We start from the raw sequence: 7,243 nt of genomic DNA on the forward strand, positions 1-7,243 counted from the left end.
AATGCCAAAGTATATGGGAGATTTGAAATATAGGTGTACAAACTGATGTGCACGGTGCTGGAACTCATAAACACATATGCGCCCATACCCCTAACCCAGACCTCTCTCCATTCTAAGATCTGTCCCTCCTTAACTCTCCGGTAATCTATGATGTCCAGAGCAGGAACATATGGTGGCTAACCCTGGTGGGATTTAGAGATGAGGTCAGTCACTTTGCTACTCTTTGGGACCCATCACTATAATCTCCATTTGGACCACCAAGGTCAGCTTCTGGGAAACAGAAGGTTTGTTCACTGCTAGGCTTGGGATCTGTCATTTGGCAGACTGTTCTGTGGAGGGAGGCTGTACACCTGGGAGCGTGTTTCTGAAGGAAGTGGAACTCGGACGTGAGGGCTTCTAGAAGAAACCCCATGTTTGGAGCTAAAGTCAGCAAAGGGAGACTTAAAGATTGCCCTAAAGAGCTGGCTGAATGGCTAAGGAAGAGGCTGTATTCTTAAGAGAGCTGCTGCTAGAGGCTGAAGTGCCTCCTGAAGAGGCTCCTTTGGAGGAATGGAAGCTCTGCCCTTTGATCACTGTTTTCACTAGCTGGAGGAGGGACTGCTGAGACTGGGGGAGGGAGTTTTGGGGTCTGGGAGTTTGTTGCCAAATGGAGATGGGTGGGGGTGGGGTAGAGGAGTGAAGCTGTTGTCTTGTTGATTGCCTGCATAAAAGACTGACTTGGGGGCTTGGGCTGGAGCCCATGAGATATCAGTGGCAAACTGTTGTGCTGCAATTTATATTATGGCTCTTCTGGAAAGCTTTTGCTGAGGAGAGCCTGGCAGCAGAGTTCTTTGTAGCCAGAACTTTTGGGATTTTTCTCCTGAGAAGACTGCCCCACTGCCAGTGCCCATTCAGCCAGAAAATTGAGGGGGTGATTCAAAGAGCTGGAGGGTAGTGGTGCAGAAGGGTTGGGCTTTGGAAAGTTCCCTTTTTTTTCTTTTGTACTTAAAAGACCTGTGATCTTTTTTTTTCTTCCTGCAGACACTTTTAAGGGCATTATTACTGTTAGCTGCCATCAAGTTGGCCCTGACTCATGACAACTCTATGCACAACGAAGCTAAACGCTGCCCAGTCCTGCACCATCCCCATGATCGATTGCAGATTGGACCATTATGATCCATAGGGTTTTCATTAGCTGATTTTTGTAAGTAGATTGACAAGCCTGAAAGCTCCAGTGAAACCTGTTCAGCATCATAGGAAAACACAAGCGTCAACTAACAGATGGGCGATGGCTGTGCATGAGCGAGAATTCTACCACTGAAACAGTAATGCCCCCTTCAAGGGTGTAGAGAGCACAAATTCAGAGCTGCCACTCACTCTGATATTCAACATAGTCAGTTCCTTGGACACAGCTGTTAACAAAGGGCTAAAATAATATTAAAGTCTTTATCCAATTAGTTTTCCAGATTGATAGAAGCAGGAATAGCAAGACTACCAGATGCCTTACATGAGAGCACCCTATTGGAAGTCTCAATGTTCAGATCTTCTCCCTGATGTTTGGGTGGTAAAGCTATGGGGCTGCCAATTTGGCCTGATGGGATGAAAGCCTTTTTACCAGGCTTAGTATATGATTCTTTCACCTTGACTTTAGAAGGAGCCATTACTTTCTTCTCGTTCAGTATTGATGTCAGGGACCCATGGCATGGTCTGCTTTCCTTAAACAGAGACCTGGGCTGCATCCGGCCTTTGGGTCAGAGCGTTTTGACTTCAGTATCTAGAAAAGCTTTCATGTAGTCCTCCCCAGACTGGGTCTTGTTTCTTTCCAGATCATAGTCCTCTAGTTTCATCTTTACCACCTGACAGAGCAGTTCCCTGATTTCATCGTCCCTTTGATATTTTTTCAGAGTCTTCTTCCTGATCCGAGCAAATCTGTTCTCTCTGTTTCTTGTCTTTCTCCTGTTCCAGCATCTTCACAATCTTTATGCCTCTGTGTGTATGTGTGTGCCTGGCATTCATCCTTGTACTTGGCCATCTGCCCTGACAATGGCTTTAAGTTTCTCGTAGAGGCTCCTTCAGACATTCTCCCAAGCTCAAAGCAATGAAGTTTCTGAGCAAGTGTGATCAATCTGTCTTTGTAGCAAGACAGGAATGATGTGAGATAGCCATGTACCTCAGAATGGATGTGGCTGTGCAGCTTCCAATTTTGCACCTCTTTGTGTACTTGTTAGTTGCGCTTGAGTCAGCTCTGACTCGTGGTGACCCCATGTACAACAAAACAAATGTTGCCCTGCCCTGCACAATCTTCATGATCGTTGTCATGTTTGAGTCTATTGCTGCAGCCATTGAGTAGTGCCTTCCAACCTAGGGTTTTCATTGGCTAATTTTTGGAAGTAGGTCACCAGGCCTTTCTTTCTCATCTGTCTTAGTCTGGAAGCTGCTCTGAACTGGTGGCATAACTTCCAGCATCATAGCAACATGCAAGCCATCGCAGTATGACAAACTGACAGACAGGTGGTGGCTAACTAGGATCCCATTAATAATTTTCTGGGTAAAGAATTGTTTGCTCTCTCCCTTAGCAGCTTAATGTGCTCTCTAGGGGCACTGGCAGGCCTTTGGGGGAATGGGGGAAGAGGGCTGACTGAATTCCTGGTCTAATCCCACCCAAGGGAATCTCTTTCATCGTTTATATCATGGAAGGGTATTCCGTCTGGGGGACTTACTGAGCAGCTGCTTCAAGTCCAAAACAGTTAAGGAGACCATGGCAGTGGCTGCCTGAAGCAAATTGTTGTCAGGAGCAGAGACAAAGAAGCAAAGAGTCAGAGGGGGTCTTGAATTCCCACAGGCTCTGAGCTTCCACTGATGAGATGCTTACAGGCTTGTGCTCCACGTCCCTTTTTTCCTGGGCCTCTTTCTCGTTCAGAAATTTCTTTAACAGCTCTTTATCACTTTAAAGACCAAGAGCATTTCTTTTCCTTACCAGCATAGAGAGCTGTGAAGTCAGCTCTGGAAAACCTAGCCTTTGTTGATTTTTCCTCCTTGTCGAAAGTGTCATCTATTTTTCTTCTTTATCTTCTCATTAAAAAAACCTTCTTTCAACTTATGCTGCTTTGGTGATTTTTCTTCTTTTCTTTATTGAAGTCCTTGTCATATTCTGATGTTTGTCTTAACTGCAGGGTTCTCAAGTGAATGTAAAATCCTCCTTATTTTGTGGTCAGAGAACCAGGAACAAGCTCATCATGTACTTCAAGCCCAAGTCAGTCAATGAGGAAACAGATTCATCATGTCCATCCACCAACCCAGTAAAGCCCTGTGTTTGATCTTTCTTTTTTTTTTTTTTTTCGTGCTTTAGGTGAAAGTTTACAGCTCAAGTTAATTTCTCATCCAAAAACTTATATGCATATTGTTATGTGACCCTAGTTGCAATCCCTATAATGTGACAGCACGTTCCCCCTCTCCACCCCAGGTTTCCCGTGCCCATTCAACCAGCTCCTATCCCTTTCTGCCTTTTCATACTACCTCTGGACAGGAGCTGCCCATTTAGTCTCATGTATCTACTTGAGCTAAGAAGCACACTCTTTGCGAGTATTGTTTTATGTTTTAGAGTCCAGTCTAATCTTTGTCTGAAGAATTGGTTTCAGGAATGGTTTCAGTTCTGGGGTTAACAGAGAGCCTGAGGGCCATGTCTTCTGGAGTTCCTCTAGTCTCATTTAGATCATTAAGTCTGGTGTTTTTATGTGAATTTGAGTTCTGCTCCACACTTCTCCTGCTCCCTCAAGGACTCTGTGTTGTGTTCACTGTCAGGGCAGTCATTGGTGGTAGCTGGGCACCATCTGGTTCTTCTGTGTCAGGCTGATGGAATCTCTGGTTTATGTAGCTCTTTTGCCTCTTGGGCTAATATTGTCCGTGTGTCTTTGGTATTTTTCATTCTCCTTTGCTCCAGGTGGGTTGGGACCAATTGATGCATCTTAGATTTTTTTTTTTAGATGATCTCTCATAAGCTTTTAAGACCCCATATACCACTCACCAAAGTAGGATGCAGAACATTTTCTTAATAAGCTTTGTTATGCCAATTGACCTAGATGTCTCCCAAAACAATGATCCCCAGACACTGGCCCCTGCTACTCTGTCCCTCAAAATGTTTGGTTGTGCTCAGGAAACTTCTTAGCTTTTGGTTTAGTCCAGGTGTGCTAACTTCCCCTGTATTGTGTGTTGTCTTTCTCTTCACCTAAGATAATTCTTGTCTAACTAGTGAATTCCCCTCTTCTTCCCTCAAAGAATGTTTACTTCCGTGTTTAAACCTTTTCTTGAGTCCTTATATAGCGGTTTCATACAATATTTGACCTTTAATGACTGACTAATTTCACTCAGCACAGTGCCCTCCAGATTTTCCATGATGTCAGATGTTTCAAGGATTCATCATTGTGTGAATATACCATAATTTATTTATCCATTCGTCTGTTGATGGGTACCGAGGTTGTTTCCATCTGTTTGCTATTGTGAACAGTGTTGCAATGAACATGGGTATGCATATATCTATTCATGTGACCGCTCTTATTTCTCTAGGATATATTCCAAGGAGTGGGATTGCTGGATCCTATGGTACGCCTATTTCTAGCTTTTTAAAGAAGCACCAAATTGATTTCCAAAGTGGCTGTACCATTTTACATTCTCACCAGCAGTGTATAAGTGTTCCAGTCTCTCCACAACCTCTCCAACATTTTATTCTTTTGTGTGTTTTGGATTAATGTTAGCCTAGAGTGAGATGGTATCTCATTGTAGTTTTGATTTGCATTTCTCTACTGGCTAATGGGAAACCCTGGTGGCGTAGTGGTTAAGTGCTGCAACTGCTAGCCAAGGGTTCGGCAGTTCGAATCCGCCAGGCGCTCCTTGGAAACTCTATGGGGCAGTTCTACTCTGTCCTGTAGGGCCGCTGTGAGTCGGAATCGACTCGACGGCAGTGGGTTTGGTTTTTTTTTTTTTGTTTACTGGCTAATGATCATGAGCTTTTCCTCATGTGCCTGTTAGCCGCCTGAATATCTTCTTTGGTGAAATGCCTGTTCATATCCTTTGCCTATTGGGTTATTAGTCTTTTTGTTGTTGAAGTTTTACAGTATCTTGTAGATTTTAGAGATTAAAGCCTGATGGGATATGTTGTAGCCAAAATTTTTTCCCAGTCTGTAGGTTGTCTTTTTACTCTTTCGGTGAAGTCTTTTTTTTTTTTTTTTTTTTGGCTTTAACAAAGAGAAATTTATTTTCTCACAGTCCAGTAGGTTAAAAGTCCAAATTCAGGGCATCAGCTCCAGGGGAAAGCTTTTTCTCTGTCAGCTCTGGAGAAAAGTCCTTGTCCTCAATCTTCTCATGGTCGAGGGGCTTCTCAGGTGCAGGGACTCCAGGTCCAAAGGATTCACTCTGCTCCTGGTGCCGCTTTCTTGGTGGTATGAGGTCCCCAACTCTCTGCTTGCTTCCCTTTCCTTTTTTTTAATTTTATTTATTTATTTTTTTAATTTTTATTAAGCTTCAAGTGAACATTTACCATTCCAATCAGTCTGTCACATGTAGGTTTACATACATCTTACTCCCTTCTCCCACTTGCTCTCCCCCTATTGAGTCAGCCCTTTCAGTCTCTCGTTTCGTGCCAATTTTACCATCTTCGGTGAAGTCTTTTGATGAGCATGTGTTTGATTTTTAGGAGCACCCAGGTATCTAGCTTCTCTTCTGGAGATTGTGCATTGTTAGTTATGTTTTATATTCTGTGTATGCCACGTATTAGGGCTCCTGGCATTGTCCCTATTTTTCTTCCATAATGTTTATCGTTTTAGATTTTATATTTAAGTCTTTGACCCATTTTAAGTTAGTTTTCATACATAGTGTGAGGTATGGGTTTTGTTTCATTTTTTTGCAGATGGATATCCAGTTATGCCAGCACCATTTGTTAAAAAGACTGTCTTTTCCCCCATTTAATGGACTTTGGGCCATTATCAAATATCAGCTGCTCATAGGTTGATGAATTTATGTCTGGATTCTCAATTCTGTTTCATTGGTGTATGTATCTGCTGTTGTGTCACTACCAGGCTATTCTGACTACTGTGGAGGTAAAATAGGTTCCAAAATCAGGTAGTGTGAGGCCCCCACTTTGTTCTTCTTTTTCAGTAATGTTTTACTTATCCAGGGCCTATTCCCCTTTCCAAATAAAGTTGGTGATTTGTTTCTCCATCTCATTAAAAAATGTCATTGGAATTAGGATTGGGGTTGCATTGTATCTGTAGATCACTTTGGGTAGAATTGACATTCACAGTATTGAGTCTTCCTATCCATGAGCAAGGTATGTTCTTTCACTTATGTAGGTCTCTTTAAGTTTCTTGCAGTAGTGCCTTGTAGTTTTCTTTGTATACGTCTTTTAAGTCTCTGGTTAGATTTATTCCTAAGTATTTTATCTCCTTGGGGGCTATTGTAAATGGTATTGATTTGGTGATTTCCTCTTCGAAGTTCTCTTTGTTGGTGGTGTTGTTGTTAGGTGCCGTCGAGTTGGTTCTGACTCATAGCGACCCTATGCACAACAGAACGAAACACTGCCCGGTCCTGCGCCATCCTTACAATCGTTGTTATGCTTGAGCTCATTGTTGCAGCCACTGTATCAAACCACCTCGTTGAGGGTCTTCCTCTTTTCCGCTGACCCTGTACTCTGCCAAGCATGATGCCCTTCTCCAGGGACTGATCCCTCCTGACAACATGTCCAAATTATGTAAGACGCAGTCTTGCCATCCTCATTTCCAAAGAGCACTCTGGCCGCACTTCTTCCAAGACAGGTTTGTTCGTTCTTTTGGCAGTCCATGGTATATTCAATATTCTTCGCCAACAACACAATTCAACGGTGTCAATTCTTCTTTGATCTTCCTTATTCACTGTCCAGCTTTCACATGCAAGGATGTGATTGAAAATACCATGGTTTGGCTCAGGCACACCTTAGTCTTCAAGGTGACATCTTTGCTCTTCAACACTTTGAAGAGGTCCTTTGCAGCAGATTTACCCAATGCAGTGCATCCTTTGATTTCTTTACTGCTGCTTCCATGTCTGTTGATTGAGAATCCAAGTAAAACAAAATCCATGACAACTTCAATCTTTTCTCTGTTTATCGTGATGTTGCTCATCGGTCCAGTTGTGAGGATTTTTGTTTTCTTTATGTTGAGGTGCAATCCATACTGAAGGCTGTCGTCTTTGATCTTCATTAGTAAGTGCTTCAAGTCCTTCTCACTTTCAACAAGCA

The 7,243-nt window shown here is 42.9% G+C and overlaps 1 pseudogene; it reads right to left on the reverse strand.

The window, feature by feature from the left end:
• Positions 1 to 453: 453 nt before the first annotated feature.
• On the reverse strand, positions 454 to 3,307 carry LOC126068790 (ubinuclein-1-like; annotated as a pseudogene).
• Between the last annotated feature and the right edge of the window lie 3,936 nt (positions 3,308 to 7,243).

The sequence above is a fragment of the Elephas maximus genome, chromosome X (assembly GCF_024166365.1).
Source record: "Elephas maximus indicus isolate mEleMax1 chromosome X, mEleMax1 primary haplotype, whole genome shotgun sequence".
Lineage (NCBI taxonomy): Eukaryota > Metazoa > Chordata > Mammalia > Proboscidea > Elephantidae > Elephas > Elephas maximus.